This window comes from Cupressus sempervirens, chromosome 9 (assembly GCF_028749045.1).
Source record: "Cupressus sempervirens isolate cs-2001-9-10 chromosome 9, ASM2874904v1, whole genome shotgun sequence".
Lineage (NCBI taxonomy): Eukaryota > Viridiplantae > Streptophyta > Pinopsida > Cupressales > Cupressaceae > Cupressus > Cupressus sempervirens.
The window spans coordinates 184,053,914-184,074,208 of NC_143126.1; the positions used below are offsets into that span (position 1 = coordinate 184,053,914).

The window sequence follows — 20,295 nt, forward strand, 5'->3', positions numbered from 1 at the left end:
ACATAAATATGAGTGTCCTTCCTTGGTTATTAAGGGAGCAACAAAGTGATTCATTAAAAAAAGTCATTAAAAAAACAAAATTTCCCACAAGATTTGCTACAAATATAAGTAGTCTTGTATCAAAGAAAGGTGATTTTGGGCTAGGGTTGAAAACACATGATTGACATACCTTCATCAAGGTAAGTCATGTTCTCAATTTATAGTATATTTGTAAAATTGAATGTACTACCTATTGCATTATTTCATAATATACTGAAATGATTATTTTTTAATGATTGTAGTACATCCTACCTTTATCCCTTGCACACTAGTTTGACAACAGTATTAAAAAAATTATATATGATCTTGGAAATTGCATGAGGTTAGATGTGTTATTTCTTAGTTTTGTTGTATATATTATATTTAAATTACTTGCTTAATTTTTTATGTAATCTATTGTAGAATTTTATCTGAAATCTTATTTATATGTTCTTGCATGTTGAATCTCTTTTAGGTGGTTATCATCTAAATAAATTGATAAAAAAGATATAAAATATTGGATAAGAAAAATTCCACAGCTTATGTGTGAAATGAAAAATTTTCTACCTTCAACCTTTTTCAATGCTCAAGAACACTACCTCATACATCAAGTTGAGGAGATTGAATTGTGTGGACATGTACAAACTAGGTCAATGTGGATGGTTAAGAGACACTTGAAATTTATGAAGGGATTGTTTTGAAAAAGAGCACATCTTGAGGGTTTTATGGTAGAGGAATATATGGTATACTAAAGCATGGTGTACATTAGTAAATATCTTTCAAAGTTTGTAGCAAATATCCATGTAGATCGCATTTGGGATCCCAACTCTATTACCAAATTTGAAGGGTGACAGGGAAAGGTAGATTGAGGAGAGTAAGAGGTAATTATAAGTTATTCTTTGTAGTTAATTAATTCTTATCCATCACCAATATAAGTTGTTTCTAACTGATCTAGTTGTTTTCTTTATAGTTGGTTGTGAGTGGGATGCACTACATTTGTATATTATAAAAAATCTTAATTGGATAATGGTTTGGATACAACATTCTCAAAAAAATAGTTTCTCTTTAATATGGGATGGTGTTGTATCATTGGCTAAAGAATCTCATCATAATAGAGATCCCAATGTTATGTCAATGGTACTTAATCTAGCATATGGCTTAAGAGATAGAAAGGTACATAGAAGATTACTAATCATGAGCCATAAGTTTAATATCAACTCATAGATCGATGAAAATAGTCTTGACATGTTTGAATAATTGTAGATCAAACACCACAATGCTATGTACTAACATGGCTATAAATTTCACATAAAAAAGTCAAACAAAATGAAGAAAACTTGTGATTCTGGGATAAGTGGAATCTTTGCAATCACTGATATCTCATTTAGAAATGACATACATCCTCAACAATTTGAAAATTGATACCATGTCATTTTGGATGATATACTTAAGTGTGACTTTAATTTATTCAAATTAGTTCTATTTGTTGTCAAATGGTACAAGCTATGACTAAATCAAAATGATCCTAAAAGGACTATTATTGAACATGTTAGTGGATTTAATTTATTAATACAAGGTCATTTGAGCCAGTTGGAGATGAGCCCTATGTTCTTCCAAGCCAATGTGAGCAAGTGTTTACTTTGGCATTCCACACAAACTAGGTTGGTCATTTGTTGTTAGAAATGATCCAAGAGGAAGGCCAATAAAGTATAATGTGTTTGAAGAAGAAGATATTGAAGAATCAAAAGATGAAGTAAATGATAATCACGAATGATTGTTACACAATGATGAAGAAGAAGAAGATGATGATTATTTTGGTCATGCTAACGATAATGGTGGTGATGATGATGATGATGATGATGATGATGATGAAGATGGTGATGATCATGGAAATGATGTTCATGATAATGGTGATGAAGATGATGATGATGCTGATAAAGATGGTGGTGGTGATGACGATGATCAAAGTGACAAGTATGATGATGGTGGTGATGATGATGACATGGATGAAGATGATGATCAATGAAATGTCTGTTGATATATGATCAATGTCAAGTATGATGGGGTCATGATTTTTATTTAGAAAAAGTTGTTTGATTTTGATGAATGCATCATGTAATTTTTGTCTGCTATGTAAATTTTAGTTTATAGAGCATTGTAAGTGGATAACTTTTCATTGATTATAATATGGGTGAATTTGATGAGCAAGGTGACCAAATTTTTCTTTCAAAACCATATGTGTAGATATAGACATTAAGTACAACATGTCCAATGTTTTTTTAGATATACACATTAATTAGACCAAACTTTTGGCTAATTTAAGATAAATGATTTACATATGCAGGCTATTCAATGGCTTTGAGCAAGATCTTGCACAGTCACATGGATCGATAGGTATATGTCAATAGATCCTATAGATACAATATTTTATTTGCATATCTTCTCTTTACCATCAAGGTCAACTATTATCCTAATATGTATCTCATTTTATGAATTGCAGGTATCACCAAATAGGTATTTTTCTGATCTATCTTCCTCAAGTGAGGAAAGTGCAAGGATAGAAGACAAAAGCGAGACATCTAGTAGGTCTAAAATAGGGAGATCAACTAGAGGTCAAAAGACTAGAAGAAAATTCAATAAACAAATGCAATTTTTTCTTGCTGAGAGGGGTCATGTTCTTATGATAATGAGAGTGAAGATGATAGAAAGGTTCCCTTTAGGTACACACATCTTCAGATTGAATGGGTACCCAAAGAACTACCTCTAGTTAACACTAATTTTTCTGTTAATAAAAAGATATATCACATAGCTCCATCTTTATTACATGGTTTGGGCCTATTTTCCATGGATGGCATAAAGATCTGTTACAATAAAGATGTTGAATTGATGCACTATGTAGGGCCTTATTACAATTACAAAAATTGAATGCAGATTATGCAATATGAAAAAAGTATGCATAAATATGCATTGTCACCAAATTATATACAATGCAAAGAAAATGATCAAAGTAAAATGTTCACTATCTATATTGATGGAAGGCCAAAAGCAATAGGGAATATTGTAGGATTTATAAATAGTCCTCCACCTATGTCAACTAATAAGTTGGGGAATTGTATATTCAAGGAACATGAGGGAAATTATGTTTTTGTATGTGTAATAAAATTAAAAGTGTAGGGGAAGAGCTTCTAATAGATTACAATTTGAATCATGTAGATACAAAAACATTCCCTATCATGGGATTGGTAAGTATAACATTTAAACCAATTACCTCCAATTAACATTGACTCCAATATACAATCTACTTTATTATTAATATTTTTTTTTTGGGTAAGTCTATTACTTTCATTTCATTGCTGATTGCTAAGAATTACTAATCTTTTTCACAAGGTGACATGGATACACTACCACCTACAGGCAGGGATGAACCATCTCACACACCTTCTTCATCAAAGGTAAACCTTAATTATTGTAATTATTCAAATTATATAGAAAAAAATGTTGTATTATTATGTTCTTTTCTTTATGGCTTTGGAGTTATTTTGATGGAATTTTACTGACATTGATGTCACAAATGATAAGGAAAAGCTAAAATGATAGCAGATCAAATGCGATCTAAAATATGGGCATCATTTCTAGATGACATCGCCCTTAGTGATGACTCTATGTTGATGGCCTGATAACTCATACAAAGATACAATGATGAAATTGTTAACATTATCATCGAGGGTGACACAAGCGAGGAGAAAGAGACACTAAAAGAAGAATTGGCCCGTAGAGTCAAACATTTAAAGTTAAGCAATAATTAATCTCAAACAATAATAGAAGTTCAATAGATCTTTATATTTTATAGTATCTTATGGATAATGATCTAAAATATTATGTGTTCTTCTACAACAATATGTGACACCTGTGACACCGCGTGGTGAACATGGTAAGGGTTTTAACACACAATCTTCATGTAAATAAAACTTTCTCTTTACAAAATTACTAAAAATTATATTGTTACACCATTGAGTTTATTAAGGCAATTACTCAGTTTTGAAATAGGACAACTACTGTTGAAAGTGAAATTGGTGCAACATTGTTTGTTTTCATCAACATTATAACACTTAACTTTTATTTTTTGATGCTTCTAGCTAGTATCCCATTTGATCTTTATCCATTGCAAATGTATTTTCTAACAATATTATATTCTTTAGCTCATGATGAAGTGTGGATGTCTCTTTTGGTTGTCACTCTGATATTGCCAAATGCATTGTCAACAACAAGGAGCATGCAAACATCCTCATCTATGCCAAGTACAACTGGTAAAACTTTATTTTTCTATATTTTGTAATGTGCTAATCATGCATTATTATTTTTTTTGGGTGGATTTTATACTCATGTACCTATTTTGTGCACTAATAGATAGACCTTCACTTGATAGAGAAATAGAGACTAGTACTACTGAAGCTGATCCATTTTCTAGACCAGTCTGTGTGACTAGTACTGGTTCATTTGTAGGGACATTGTTGCTAAACAAGAAAACTATGTTACTATTAAAATTACAAAAGCTTTTAGGTGCTTTAAAATGTTTATTATTTACAGTGTAACTATAATTTACTTATACATAACTCATTTTGGACCAATAATCCCATAATGGTTTTGTAGGAAATAATATTTTCTTTGATCATCTTTTTGATATGACATTGAGGCTATTTGGACCCACCATATGTAAAAGGTATGTAGTTTCATGTCATTGCTAAAATATTTTTCTTTTCTTCCATTTATTGTAAAATAATAAAGCTATTGATCTAACAATTTTTTTTGTTTTTAAAGGTGGAATGACTAGGGTCATCAATTAAAAAATCAATTCATTACATCTTTTGAGGACCTTTTTCGAAAAAAAACATTTTTGACACTGCGCTACTTCTCAAAAGAGCATCAAGACATATAAAGACTATGAAGGACCAAAATAGAAGGGGTCTAAAGGAGAACCCAAAGTATGACCATCCTCCTATGATTCCACCGATGGAGTGGAATGAAATAATAGAAGATGCAAAAGACAAAAGGCTATGTAATAATAAAGGAAATGAACTAGAACAGGGAAAACAAAGGTATGTCATGATAGTATTAAGTAGAATGTAATCATGCACTAATTAGTGATATTTATAAATAGATAATCTAACATGTTTCAAATTGTTCATAGATTGCAAGACACATCAGTGGCTACAAAAGCAAGATAGAAAAGGTTGGCCAACACAAACTTGGCTTTGGTGGCTATATGAAACTTCAGTCTCAACTTGTAAGTAGCAATAGTGGAATTTCATATAATTTTTAAAATATAATATTGTAAAAAATTTTGTTTAATCAAACCATACATGCAAAATTGATGATATTAAGAAAAAAATATAGGGCACAAAATTCAATGTAGAGCTCACAAATGAAGATAAAAAAAATTGCCTTGAAGGAAGGCTATAAAGTTGTGGCTGCATGCGTACACCAAGAGTCTGAAAATCATACCGAAGAATCTAGTGCACCAAATGAGACACAATTAAATCGGTCAAATGAAAAGTAAATCAAATTGAATGATTGAGAAATTTTCTTTTTGGTGTTAGTTTTGAACATAAATTGACTACATAACAATGTGCATAACATTTCACTGCAGCATTCATATCCTATCACAAAACCTACCCATAATGAAGGCCATGATGTGCATCATAGTGGTGGAGGTATTAATTTTCTATTGGAAATTATTTATGAAATTATGAGTACAATTTAACATCTTCAATTACAATTTGAAGTGTAACCTTTTTTTGCATATTTTAGAGCATGTTGAACATCATGGTGAAGGAGTGGAGCATGTTAAAAGTGTTTAGCATGTTGACGTGGTGGTGGATCAAAATGTTAATGTACATGATGTGGCATTGTCAGGTAATAAAAATGCATATCATGTTATATTGGTTAATTAAATACTTGTAAAAGTTAAAAAAAGAAAAAAAGTATGCCAATTTAACCCATTTACTTGTTCTTGCAACTGAGCCCCCTTTAGTGCAGCAGCTTCCCACTCCTCAAAATATGAGGCATCATAATTTGACATTATGTGTGCCACAAGAGGAGGAGAATGAGGCAGATATTGATGCTCCTATCAGCCTTTACCTTAAGAGAGCTACCAAAAATAAAAAGAAGAAATGATTTTTTAAAAATGCTCTTTGATAAATCTTGTTTGATAAACTTTGTTGGATAATGAAAGAACATTGTTTTAAGTAATTATCTATGAATGTTGCATATTAATATTGCTTTTTATTTCATGTTAATGAATATTTTTATGTGTTAATGAAGTTTTGATTAGTATTGTGTATTAATGAATTTTATATCATATTAATGAATGTTATGTGATTGTATTCATTGAATGTTATAGTTCATAAATGGATGAATGAATAAATGAAGTATGTAATTAGATGACAATGGGTAATTTAGATTGATGTTAGGGGGAGGGGGGTGAGGCCAAATGAGCTTCCACCTTCACTTGGTTGGCCTTGTTAAGTAGAGAATATTAAAGTATTCTCAAAATCAAGTAAAGCTCAAACTAACATACCAAGGATATCTTCCTAACCAGCTAATAGTCTCTTTTCTTTGAGATAGAGTTTCCTGTCCATTCCTTTATCAATCACAACCCTTTTAGGCTCCTCAATTCCCTAATATCCTTTTTTTTCCTTCAAAACTATTACCAAAGTAGAAATTTATTTTTGATCATCTTTAGCTTAGTTACCAAGCAATATAATATATTTTGATCCCAATACCTCTACTTCCTTCAACTACCATTCTAATGTATTCATTAGGCTTTCATCCCTCACCGACATTTTTTCAAACTTGAAAGGGTATTATTTTGGGAGTGAATCCTCAATGATATTTAGCTGAACTAAAAAGTGGTTTGAATTAGAATAAGGGAGGATATGGGTTGAGATAGTATATTGAAATCAATTATTATTGAGATTCTTTGGTGATTCTCCACTGTTTTTCTCTAGGATTCGTTATAGCATTGAATTCACCACCTATAATACAAATCTACTCCTCACATATAAAGTGCAACATAAATGATGGTTGTAAGTCACTATTAGAGAAAATAATGTAATATTTCTATAACTTGATTCAAAATGTCACACTCCATGCACAGGCTATAAACATTAGCTGGATTAGAAGAAGTGATCACATCCAAAATTTATAGCAAGTGTGACTTAACAAAGACTAACTATTATAAAATGTCCTCATCAAATTCACATTACTTAGACTACACATATTAACATCCTTGAGGTATGATAATATATGTCAATAACTTTGTGGATTTAACTATGTGAACAATTTAAGTATCAAAATTTTGCATCATTAATGTAACAACAAGGCTTGCTCCCTTACTTCCTAGTTCTTTCTAGGTGCTTACTAGATCACTTCTATGAACTTGATGGTGATTCTTGGCTCACTAACTTAGGATCAATCCAATATCCTTTTCTTTCACCTTGATACACAAATAGCATCAAGAAAAACACAAAAAATTGTTGCTCATATGTGCACTTCCCACAATGGAGTTGTTCAGTAGCTCTCAGTTCACAAGGCACTAATGAAGCCAAGGATTTTCTTGAGGGTTTTTATGCTTCCAAATGCATAATCATGACCACATAAACATGTTTTTACCATCACATAAACCTTGCACAAAGTTTCTTCCAACTTTACAGCCAATCTTACATATTGTTGTTGTTATTCCTTCTCAAACATGGCCAGAACAGGGTCATCTTGCTTTCCAAGATATTCCTTGGTCTTTGAAGACTTTTCCCAGATTTATAAGATGTAATTTGAAAGGTCCAACCCAAGTACTAGACACCATGAAGAGATCTTGTAAGAAAAATCAACCAAGATGAATAATGTTGTTGTCATACCAAATAAAATAAGGGTTACAAAAGAGAATTTTGAGCATTTTCACAATAAAACTCTTAAGAATCCCATAAATCAAAATGTGTTATGGATAATATTTACCAATAAAATAAGGATTTTAGTGGTTTTAAGATTTCAAACCCTTCACACAATCCAAATCAATTAGGCCCAACTTCATGAGGGTTTCTACGCAATTTAGCCCAGTTTGGAATAAAACAAGCATAACTTGTTTCCAAGGTTACTCCAACACTTTAAATTAAAAAAAGAGAAATATTATATCATTACCTAATTCTTTCCATCATTTTTTTAAGGAAAACAATCACTCAAACCCCTTCTTTCTATTGTTTACCAGTAAAAAGCCACAAGTCAAGTATATATTTCTTGACTAGGGCTTGCACAAATACTTGTTTGTCACCATTATCAAGAGTTCTACTTTTGGTATGTTACATTTAATGACCTCTATTTCCCCTTAGTTTCATGAATTTTCAACTGTGGGAAAGAGAGTTTCAATCCATTTTTACAAAACCAACTATTATGAACAAAAAAACTAGTAAAGAACCAAAAATCAATGTACAATAGTAATAAAACTCAAACTTGACAACTTGAACATCTAGGAAGAAATAAAATAAATGTAACTAATTATTCCAATCAAGAAAAACTCCAACTCAATCTATTTACATAGTGAAATTGCTCTATTTCTAAATGGCCACAATTACATTTCAATGCCAAATTCGTACACTGTACGACCAAAACTCTTCCAACCCTTGAAACTGATAAAGCATGGACTTATATAGGTTTCATTAGCCTTGTTTGGTCATTCAAAACCTATTAACTAACTCCCATAGAAAATTTTCTCATTGAGCAAGAAAAGTTGCAAAATTACCAAAATTGCAACTTTGCAACTTTTTCAACTTTTTAACATTTTTTGCAAAATCTTGCAATTCTAATAAGATGGGCTCACCAAACTTGGTTAGGGGCATGAATAGGTTGACTAAGACATTCCAAAATGTTTTTGACCCTTTTTCAACCCTTCTACCCATTTTGGTCAACCAAACCCCTGTTTTGCAACTTAGAGCCATAATAGCAACTTAGGAGCAAGATTTAACTTGACAACCTATCTATCCTTACCCAACCTATTATTCATCTAGTGATGTGGATATCATCACTAAAAGCCAAAAATGAAATAAATAAAACCCAAACCCAAACTAGCCTATCTAGGTGCTCCAACTGCTCCTATAGAAATCATGTTCTATGATCTACCATCACATGCATACAAATATTCTGGAGTATCTTTGTTCCTCTTTTTATACTTTTATGGCCATGTTTTAGTTTTTTTTTCAATCTCAAATAGCCTCTTTTTTTAGAAATGTTTGTTAGGCATAAAATATGTTATATATTGCATCAAATAATTATCTCTTGAATGTTGTAATCTATTAGCGATTTATTCTTGATTCTTTCTCATATATTAATTATTTTTTTACACTAGTACATCTGAGACCATTTTTCAACCATTATTGGTCAAAATTTTGACCCATTTTTTGACCAAAATTTGACCAAAGTTGACCTTGGAATTTTTTTGATCAAAATTTTGACCAACCTTCTGGTTGGTCAAATTTTCGACCAATACTTTGGTTGAAAAACTTCCATAGCCATTGTGCAAGTTTTGTCAAAAATTGGTCAAAATTTTGACCAAAAAAGGAAGAAATTTTCGACCAAAGAAGGTAGAAATTTCAACCAATGAAGGTCAAAAATTTTGACCATTGAAGTTAGAAATTTCGACCAATGAAGGTCAAAAATTTTGACCATTGAAGGTAGAAATTTTGACCAATGAAGGTCAAAAATTTTGACCATTGAAGGTAGAAATTTTGACCAATGAAGGTAGAAATTTCTACCAACGCCTAGGTGTAATTTTTTTTTCAGGCATTTTATAAAACAGTTCACATGCCTTGCGTATGATATGATATTTTGCATGCATCCTGCACTCTCTCATTCGGTTGATGATGGATTATGGAGAGTGATCTGAAACGATGATGCTAAAAAACACACAATCAAATCCAAAATGAACTTGCATTACAAATGGATTGTGGAAATCTGATATTGTTGATTTTACAAGCATGCCTACCAGGACAATCACAACTTAAAACATAGATTGTTATATATGTTTTAAGTTGTGATTGTCTTGGTAGACATGCTTGCAAAATCAACAATATCAGATTTCCACAATCCATTTGTAATGCAAGTTCATTTTGGATTTGATTGTGTGTTTTCTAGCGTCATCATTTCAAATCACTCTCTGTAATCAATCATCAGCCAGATGAGAGAGTGCAGGATGCATGCAAAATCTCATATCATACGCAAGGCATGTGAACTGTTTTATAGAATGCCTAAAAAATATCGACAGTAACTAATATGCTTCTTCATTAATATGCCCGATACAATAAGCAAACTTGGCAACTATGCACAACAAGTTATATGCTAAAAGAAAATCATTTAGGAGATACAAAATTTGAACAACCATATGTTAAGATTCTACAATTATAATAAAACCGTCCAACATTCTTTCTAATAGCAGGCTTTGTCAGTATCAAGGGCATAATGAAGCACTTTGCAGTAATCACAAAGGAAATCTTCTAGTTTTCCATATACCAATTCAAACTTAGATATATCTTGCTGATCTAACAACATCCCATCATTAAAAGTGCCAGAAAGGCATGCAAACATTTGTAGATTGGCGTAAGATCCATAATATTGAAATGTACTTGTAATATGCACTTGGAGATGATGCATAGAACCTCTATCTGCAAGAGTCATTCTATGAAAATTCCTACAAAAATGGCAAAGTTCCAGATACAAGTAAACAATAATGTGCTACTCATCTTGCATCCTATGCCTTCCCACACCTGAAATATTAATATCTTTAATTTATGAAATAGTAAATGCTACCACCAGAATCTCTTCAAATTCTCAAGCTACCAACTAGTAGCTTGTATAATATTTCTGCACTTCGATTCTCATTTAGCCACCTCAAGCTACAAGAGCCTCTTCTCATATAAAAAGAATGTTTCCTTTAAAAAATTGAGTTATGCCTCTTAGAGCTTGATTCTATTCCAAGCTATGGCAGCCTCATGATCACATATCTATATGCCATAGAGATGTGTTAAAGAGACATCATACTAAGACAGCTATGTAGTCTACTACTCAAACCACAGTAAGGTCTCACAAACAAAAGATTAGACTTTACTATTAGAGACTAAAATTTTACAGTAGAAAATCTGACAATTATACTTACAGTTTAATAATAGGATAAGGCACAACCACCTAAGTATCCACCACCCATACCATGACTTGAATACAAAGATGAGTAAGAACCTCCACCAATATGAATACAACAAGAACTAGTTAATATTGTTACAAAATTAAACAAATCAAAATAGAAAGATATCAAGTTACATACATCAGCACCGCTAGATGACAAATAGTCAAACACATCACAACCTTTGTTTTCATGCTGAGAAGATGGAGCATAGGAGATGAAAAAATAAAGGAATTAAGTCATTATTTATCTTCATCAAGCAATAGGCATACACATGATAGTTTCTAAACTGTAAATTGTGTTGTCTTCAATCAGAGGTTGATGTGGATTTTGTTTATGGATGCATAAAAGTCATTACAACTACCAACAAGAGGAAAGGAGGAGCTCAAGTAGTTCATATATAGGCTTTCATCAGCATCAAACACTTTATGTTGTATGGGTAAACCATTCAAAAGGATAGTTAGCATGACATCTTCAAACTAGTCATCATGTAAATTGTAAAGCAATAACCATCACAAGATTATCCATGATCAAATGGTGAAGGATCCTCAACATGACATCTAGTATTGAGAAATCATTCCTAGATGAAGGAAAGTACTCATATTAGAGAATCAAAACTATGGATAAATTTTCATTTCGAACTATTTTCGCTAGTAGCTAAGATATCAATCTACATCATACATGGAAGAAGTTGAAGAGTAGTCAATACGCATCAACATCATGAGAAGAAGTGATTTGATTAATGAACCAATTACTAAATCAATATGGAGTGCTACTTCTGGTGTCTTAATTACCTTAGACTAGGCAGATTCAGTTCAATCTCAGCTTTTTTCTTAAAAGCAAGAATATCATTTCAAAAAAATGCTACTCGAGCTCAATGCATTAAATTTCTGGGGAGCTGTGACCTAAGCATGTGCTTGGATCCTTAAAGAGTTCAAAACAGTCGAAGAAACCATTTCCAGTTAATATAAATATTCAAGTTTCTAAGCACAAGGGTCTTTTAATAACCAATGCAGATACTTTATCCTTCACTGCATGCTACTGATAGAGTCAAAAATTGACAAATGCAACCATTCTCATACTGATCCCACCAATTTTTTGCTGGAAGACTATCATTTCAACCAAAGTTTCCTGTCAAGCTCACCACATCACAAACTCGTCCTTCACAAGGAAATGTGAGCATGACATTGGTACTACAAAATGTTTGTTAAAAGAAAAATATTTGACCTAGATGGATAAGACAGGTTAGTTAATATGGCCAAGATCAGACATCACCAAATCAACTAATAAGACTATACTAAAACTAAGAATCTTAGGGAAAAAAAATAACCTTGTAATCTCTTCTTTTAACATTGAAACCAAGAGGCTTTGCATGCTCCTCCATTTTTGTGATGATTTCAGTAGCTGGATACTTGGACGTGAAGTGTACAACCTGTTTAACACTCTGCACAATACACATCAAAATCACTCATGTTTGAGACCTAAAACACTCAGTAGCTTAAAATATTCAAGAAAGACAGAACAATTCTATGTGGGTATGGTACAGTTTATATTTCTTAATAGATTGGGTTGTATTTCTTAATAGATTTTTCTTTCAATAGTGATTTTTAGCATTTACTTCAATAATACCATGCCAAAAGAAAAATGACTCGGCCTTAAATAAAAAATTAAATTAACATTTTTCAAAACAGAGAAATTTTATGTTATGAATAAAATAATGTTGATGAATAAGTTAAATATTTTGGTAAATTCTATGCATCGTAGTTTTCCTTTTGTTGGTAAGTCTATGTTTTAATTCTATTGTTCAAGTGGTTTGTTCCAATATATACTAAATGTGATCAAAAAGATAAATTTTAACTTTATCATAATGTATTATACTTGTTCTTTTTAGAAAGTGCAGTCAAAATCCTATGCAATGGTATATTTTTTAGTATTTATTAATTTAATATATACCAAAGGTCATATTTTTGTGCAGATTACTAGAATTTTCAAGGAGCTCTAACAAGCAACATTTTCTCTTGAACCCACAGAAAAGGAAATCGGTAGGGATCTTATAACATTGTTGCAGCAGGACAAGGATGTCAGTGGTCTAAACCATATATCAGAACTAGAAGCTTTCCATCAAGCAACTACAAGGTTGGGAATAGTATCCCCTAAAACAATTTCAATGGAGAAGAGAAGTTTGAGGAAGAAATTTGATAAATCTCATTGTGAGGATGACAAGAGAAAAGAATCAATTATTTCATACCTCCTACACATCCTAAGAAAATACAACAAGCTTTTCACAAATGAATGTATGGATGATGTCGATTCTCAGTACTTTGATCCATGTTCTCCTATAGTCAACAGTTCTTTGGATGAAGCTCATGTTAATAGTAGGAGGAGGGACCAGGATGATTCTAAAATCCAGTCATTCAAATTGGGTTCCAAATAAACTCTTAGAAGTTCCATGGGAATGTTGCCAGTAGTTCCTGAAGAATTTAGATGTCCAATTTCCTTATAGTTAATTTCAGATCCTGTGATCATTTTCTCTGGTCAAACATATGAAAGAGTATTCATAGAGAAATGGTTCAGTGAGGGTAATGAGACATGCCCAAAAACATAGAAAAAATTATCGTATCTTTTTGTCACTCCTAACTACTGTGTGAAGGGATTAATTGGGAGTTGGTGTGAGAAAAATGGTATCAGAGTTCTAGAACCACCTCCCCCAACTTCTTTGCCTCTAATATACTGGAGATGGGAGTGGTCAAATTCCATGAAAAGTGTTGCTGATGGTCAGTTGAAAAGAGTAAAGGTGGGATCATCAGACGATGACCAAGTTGCAAATTTTGGTGAGGGAGATGCTGGTGCTTTATCAACTCCCACTTTAGATCATAAAATCTCCTCTGAGTCCACAATTTTATCTATACAAGTAAAATTGATAAAAATTAGTGGTATAGACCCTTCTTTGACTTACAATATAGTGGACTCTCAAAATCTAGAAAAGCAAAGTACTGAAAAGTATGAAAGGTTGCTTGCAAACCTTAATTCATCAAGTTTAGGAGTACAGTGTGCAGCTGCACATGAAGTTGCATTATTGTATAAGGATGATGGTGCTTGCTCTTATATGGGTGCCAATCATTTTATTTCTTCTCTTTTGAATTTCCTGCAGTCTTTTGTAGATGCACTAGATATGAAGGCTCAAGAAGTAGGGGCATTGGCACTTCTCAAAATAACTTGGAACAATAATAGGTAGACAATTTTAATCTGAAATGTTGAAACAGTTTTTGGCATTTCATTCAACCATCTTTAGCAATCAATTGTTTAAATGTATTCATGTAATATCTACGAAAAATTTCTTACAGTGTTCTTGAAATTTTTATCTTGTAGGAACAAGGCATCAATTCTATCTTTAGGTGTAGTACCATTGTTATTGAATCTTCTTGATTCGAAAGCAGCTGAAGTAGCATTGGCAGTTTTACTAGCACTATCTAGTTGGGATGACAATAAGGCAAGCATTGGTTCCTTGGGAGCTATTCCTTGCCTAATTAAACTACTAAGCTCAAAATCCTACCAATGTAGACAAGATGCTCTAAACTCATTATATCATTTATCCACAAATGCTGAAAATTAGTCTAGAATGGTGTCAATAGATGTCGTTTCCAAGATTGTTCATCTCCTCACTGTCTATGAAGTTGATTTTACAGAAATTTGCATTAGCATCTTATATAATCTAGCTACCATTGAAGATGGAAGAATAGCAATTTCCAATACTGATGGTTGCATCGTGACTATAGAAGAGCTGCTTGATACAGGCACCCCTAAGGAACAAGAACAATTGGTGGTTGTACTCTCATTGCTATGCACCAAGAGCTTTGACCATTGTCAGCTAGTTTTAAGAGATGTACTTTGAAATGATGTACTTTGAAATCAATGAATGCCCTCTTATATTAATCAAACATTATTTGTAGACTTGTAGGCAAATATCAACATGAGGCTAGAGTTGTAGATTTGAATATTGATTATTAGATAGGTTCAAGAGATACTAACCAGTGTTAGATGCCAAATAGATGATCACCATAGAAACATCCCATTTTTCTCCTTCTTTATAAAGAGGTTGGTTTTTCCAAAGATCACCTAGGAATTCCTTGGGTGAAAGTATGTCCATTCTAGGAATACCTTCAATTGGACCAGATGCAATACCATTTACACATATTTCATAATGCACAATAATTAATAAAGACTATAATGCACAATAATAAGCCTTCATTAGAAAGTCCCTTGAGCTCATCAATAGATAATCCTAAGATATTTTCCACAACAAGTCAAATTGTGATATTGCTATCATGATTCAACTGTACATTTTTTGAGTCAAACCCATTGGCCCATGAATATAATATATGACCCAAGAAAGAGGGTGAAATTGTAAATGTAATGGATTATAAATCCTTTCCTCCTACTACCAGATGACTAAAGGTTCTTGTGTGCTAATCGTAACCCCTTTTCTTGTAGTTATTTGCAAAATATATGTGGAAAAATGAAATTTTTGAAATGAAAACTCACAGTAATACAATCAAATTTCTAAATGAAATGTAACCATAAATACTAGTAGAAGCCTTCAATTACTTGACACAAATATATAATTGGATTTTTGTTGAATTAAATCCTACATTGGTCAAAATTAAATAACAAGGATAACATATAGAGCATCACATGTCCCAAAATGCTTTGTCAATAGGACAAGTGGCTAGACAATGAAAATCTCAACATGGGAGGATTATACCATTCACTACTCCCCTACTAACAAAATGTCAAAAAGTCTTTAAATGACTATGTGCCATGCAGGTCCCTTTGTCCTTAATACCAACATACATGAGGAAGATATGTCTTAGTTCAATGACTAGTTGTGGAGGTTGCATTAAGATGCTTTAAAAACACACAAGTAAAATAACTTTAGCAAATGTGAAAGTCCAGAATCAATGAATGCATGGGCTTATTTCAAACAATATACTTGACAACTTAGACACATAAGAAATCAAAAGCATAGTCATCCACTTTAAAGAAGTCTTGAATGCCCCTCCATTTCACCTGACTAAAGCCCAAATAAAATTTAGATTAATGTGATTCCTATGCAAAATCCAAGCTACAAGTACAAGTTGCCTACCTTAGAGACAACCTCATCAATATTTGCAAGATGACTATTGCAGGACTTGCAGACATAAATCCACCCCTTTAGCTGCACCAGAAATAGCCTCCCCATGTTACTGACCAGTAGTAATATCAACCCTTAATATTAGACTCAAAACTTCTCACTGGCAAGATTTCAAGTATTGCATGACCCTAATTAATTTTCCACAATAGAAATTGAATTCCAATTAAATTAGATAAACTGACTGATCAAATAAGATACCATTGCAATTATATACATCCTACCCATGGTTCAAAACACAATAAAACTAAGAATATCAGTTCAAGTGCTCATTAAGTGGCAATAAATGCCCTAATTCATCTACCACTTAGAAGAGATCCCCACTACTATTTCAAAATCAAAAAGTGGTCTCCGAAGCAATTTAATAGCACAAAAGTGATTTCAAAAACATTCTAATGAAGACCAAAATTCTACCAAAAGCAATGATAAAATAACTGATAAAATTCTACTATATATGGAAATATCATCTGAAATGTTATAACCAAAGAAAGTCTTGCATGAAAGAAGTTTATCAAGAAATCGAAGAGAGCTAGGAATTGTTCAAGGTATTAAATGTTGGTGGAAAAGGTGGAAGTTTTCTACATTAGCTTCAGAATTCCAATTGGTCATTTAAGATGGCAGTAGTGGCCTTAATTGATATCATGGTGAGGCTACTGACAAAGTTTGAGTGGGATTTGAAGACGGATGTTGGTGCGGAGGATATGATGAAAGCTTATAAAGAAATAAAAGATCTGTTAGAATTTGTGGACTCCCTTGATAACATAGCCATTGAACCAATGGATATGTTTGGTTCATGTAACTTTGAAGCTTTTGAGATGAGTTTGGAAGTGACAAGCACGTGAGATGGTTAGAAAAGAAAATTGAGCAGCATGGAGGAGGAGATGCTCAATGGACTACAATGAGTCAACACCTTTTTCATTTCCTCAAGGAAGAGAAAGAAGAATTAGAGAAGGAGATGAAAAACTCAGAGTGTAAAATTGGAGATAATGTTTCCTATGTGACACTTTCAAGATTCGTTCTCGTATTCATTTGGTCGTTCATCTTGATTCTGGAAATGCCTAGATGAATGGTTGCACAAATGGGAGCAAAATGGGAGCCTATGAATGAATCGCAAGAGCCTCCAAATGAGTCGCAGGATCCTATGAATGAATCACATGAGCTTGTGAATGAATCGCAAGAGCCTGTGATTGAATCGTTGACTGGTGTAGATGGATATGTGGTTGACTATCTTGCAGTGTGTCTTGTGTATGTGGTCAGATGCCTTGGAGTCCTACTTCTAATTTGCATGATCGTAATTGTAATAATGATATTATACTTACTGTTATTTGTCCCAATTGCGATAACAACTATGTTCCTCTAGAGAGATGAAAAAGAAAAGCATGGATACTATAAGAAACATGCACTAAACAAGAGCTGACATTTTCTTTACATCCCTATCTTAGATTCTTACATCTCTGAATTGGAAAATGATAATAATTCTAAGGATGGTAACATTATAATCACTGGCTTGGGAAATCAAATGATCGGTTGCTTTAGAGAGCTTATTCAGGGTTGTGTTCAGCAATTACCAGATTTGCTGATAAAACACTCCAACAAGTGGGCTAGAGAATTCCAGGAAGACAAGATAAGCAAGGCTTTGGAGATAGCAAAAAAGCTCATAGCACTGATGGAGATGATAGTAATAGGGGATATCAATGTCAACCAAGCAAATAAAAAAAGAGAAAATGAAAGAGTAGAGAATGAAATTCAAATTGACTTGACGGATTGAAAGTAAAAGGTCATGCCATCTGCCTCATTTTCAACTTATCTATCACATACTCTAAATTCAACATTAGACCTTGTAATCATTACGTATAAGTCATTTGCTAAATGAATATTTTTTATTTTAGGTTTTTCCTTGTTTTGTTTGGATCGATAAATCGACCAAGTTAAGAAGTTTTGTATTGATTTTAAAAATAAAAATTAAAGATATGCATGAGTTTTGCAAACTATCTTCAATAGAGAATGATCAGTCAGCCAATAAATAATCAACATGTCCTAAACACTGACTACCCACCCACACAAAATAAGAAATATATACAGAATAGCCCTAAGAATCACTTGCCTTTTGGTTTTATAATAGCCTTGTTTTTGCTATTCAAATTGCAGAGTTTATCATCAAGGCCTAAAAACAATAAAATGAAAAAATAATTTTGGGCTGTCTACTATTGAATCCCAAATTTTGTAGTAGAATGTAATGTTTTCATATCCTTGTTTAACTACACTTAACAGAAATCCCATAGGCTATCAATTAACAGATGATCTTGAGTTCAAAATATCAATTTTGATTTGAGTTCTACCCATTCTTCTTTTTTATGATGGATGGAACTCAAGATGGGATGCTTGAATATGGAATGTTGAAAATGAAATCTGCTAATTTTATTCTTTTCACATTTTGACTGAGCTAAGATCAGTAAACTTGAATATGTGGGTGTAGCATTTAAGTAGAGTTGTTCCCAAACTTTTACTCGTTTTGATGCATGGTATGTGGACTTGGTCCCGAGGACCAGCAATGGATTCCACCCCTTCCAATCACCATTTTTAGCTTCTCTTATTTCTCATTGGGAAGTCACCAAATAAAATGAATAATAGTGCTTAACATATGTTTTAACCATCTTGCCTCAGCTTTCAAGATGTAGAACTGTGAAAAGTTTATTAAAACATGAAATTTCAATCACTATGGTACATAATCTGCATCCAAATGTAAATTATGTGTTACTACTGGATTTGGACATCACTGATCTATAAAAGATTATATATTAAATCTTTCCTCTAACCTGTTTAGGTAAAGCACTTTTCATATAATTGTACATCTCTTTTCTCAGCCACATTTTCATCAATTTCCTAACTTTTAACAAAACCATATACAAACAATAAGTTATGGAAGACATATTATTGTGTCATTTTAATTGTATGGACCTTCATTGTCCTTGTTTTATTGTTACTTTACCTTGGGCAAGTAACAACAATAATAATTTATAATTTAATAGAAAGAAAGAAATTGTATTAATGTTTATGAATGACCAACAGATAAATAGAAGCCTAGTCAAAAGTACAGCCAACAATGATAGCAGAAAGATGAGTGCCTAAAGTATCTCTAACTATGTTGGGAACTATAAGAAACAGATATATCAATTTCAAATGCTATCATTATAGAGAACCAATATGGATATCTTTCGTCATTAAATCCATACTTTATAGTAGATCTTATTTTCATCAAATAAAATGCAAAATAACATTTGTCTTTTTAAAACAATATATTACTAGAGATTACCTATAATCCATTATTCTAACAACTGGAGGGTCTTCGTCGTGGGATAAAATCACCTACACAGTATATAGACACCAAGTTATCATACAAGTGAATGTATGAAGTATTTTTACTATACAAAACATTTAACAGTACCACTGTATTGAATTTTGAGATATATAACAAGAAGCCTGTGAAGTAGCTTCATTCACAACGTATAGTTGATCTCCCATGGAAAGCAATAACCAGATAGTCCAAGTTAAACTTACTATTACATAATTGAACAAATCTATCTAATCTCTAAAGATTGTTTAAAAACTTAAAGCTGAGAAAAAAATTAGAATGAGTACGGCTATTGAAAACTTGAACAAGATATAGGTATCAAGTATTTTTTCAAGTCCAAGAGAAACATTCAGCCACTCATTATGCCTTCCTATTAGTTACAATAAATTTCAGAACCCTTAATAAATCCTTGACGTCCTAGATATATATCATGGATAGTGAATATTTGGGGCTTATTTATTGTAACTTTCAATGTCATGGGTTTACAATTTGTGATAATTAAGTGATAGATCCACT

General features: G+C 32.3%; 1 pseudogene; it reads left to right on the plus strand.

Moving 5' to 3' along the window:
* The window catches only part of LOC149538084 (U-box domain-containing protein 45-like), a 110,413-nt pseudogene extending 95,282 nt beyond the window's left edge, over positions 1 to 15,131 (plus strand).
* Positions 15,132 to 20,295: the final 5,164 nt, after the last annotated feature.